Here is a 735-nt window from a genome sequence, read left to right as displayed (position 1 = left end):
TCAAGTCATTGACTCATCATCAAGCGGCACAGAATAATAATCTTTTTGTGTCTCATGAAGGAAGTTGATGGAATGCAAATGAAATCATCACCACTTGTTATAAACAGAAGCCTATCTGTTTTCCTCATGTCCTGCAGAGAAGGTAATGGGTTATCCTTCCATGGTCAGGTCTCTGTGTGACTGCAAACCCACTATAATGTGGTTTACTCTTTATTAGCCTGTGCAACAGCTGAGTCAGCCACGCAGTTCAAGATCAGCATAACATGCTGGCCTGACCACGGCCGCACACATCCCGTGAGAGCAGAACAACAGGAAAGATAACTCCTTTCCTCTGCCTGATTTCCACGTTCCTGCAAGTAATTTCCATTCAGGTAGGTGACCATTCCCTGTTTCAAGTGAATTCTTTCTGATTGAGTCTCCCTCTGAACGTGATATACATCTCCATCGACACCTCTGGTGATGACTGACGCAAAGATGTAAGAAACCTCAAAATTCCACATCATTCGCAGAGTAGTGAGAAGGAGTTGCTTTTCAGACCACAGGAAAAAAAGTTGAGACAGCTAAGTGAGGGAACAGAATTATTGTGATCAACCCTAGAGTGTTGTTGAGATAGTATCCTTTATAAAGAATAATCCTCTTGGCAGAAAGAGTGTAAAGGAGTTTCACCAGACTCATTGTTGGGATGATTGTACCATCGCCTGTGCGTAAGGATTAATCTGTAGCGCTTTGAAGAAT

The sequence above is a fragment of the Hemiscyllium ocellatum genome, unplaced genomic scaffold (assembly GCF_020745735.1).
Source record: "Hemiscyllium ocellatum isolate sHemOce1 unplaced genomic scaffold, sHemOce1.pat.X.cur. scaffold_360_pat_ctg1, whole genome shotgun sequence".
Taxonomy (NCBI): Eukaryota; Metazoa; Chordata; class Chondrichthyes; order Orectolobiformes; family Hemiscylliidae; genus Hemiscyllium; species Hemiscyllium ocellatum.
The sequence above is the reverse complement of the archived record's forward strand: the minus strand, read 5'-3'. Positions refer to the sequence as shown.